Here is a 473-nt window from a genome sequence, read left to right as displayed (position 1 = left end):
GTCATTTGTCAGCCAGTTGTGGTCAGACAGACGTCCAGATCAGGGCCTGGACAGACGGATGTGTCTTGGACGTCTATGGACGTTGCTTGCTCAGTGGGCAGAGGAGACATGTGCTGACATGTCTTCTGAAGTCCAGGACATTGTCTCTCAGCGTCTTCCAGATGACAGCTCTTCCTGAAGCTGACTGTATAAAGCACAGCTCCAGGTAGAGCTCCACAGAGCAGGTAAAGTCCCGACTCTGCTAGTGGCCGGTCTGGTTTAGTCTGCAGGATTGTTGATCTGTTAACATGTCACATGTTTGACTAGTTCAGGTTGCTAACCAGGACTAATGCAGCAGCTTGAGCTCAGTGAGTCTCCGGTGACCTTCACTAAGTTGTTTTACTGGAACATGTCCTTATCTTATGAAGTATACTGTTTCATAGCACACTAGTTATCCAGCCCTTCAGTAACTACTTTGGTAATAAGGTAGGTTA

Source organism: Lipophrys pholis (assembly GCF_963383615.2).
Source record: "Lipophrys pholis genome assembly, chromosome: 8".
Classification (NCBI taxonomy): Eukaryota; Metazoa; Chordata; class Actinopteri; order Blenniiformes; family Blenniidae; genus Lipophrys; species Lipophrys pholis.
The sequence above is the reverse complement of the archived record's forward strand: the minus strand, read 5'-3'. Positions refer to the sequence as shown.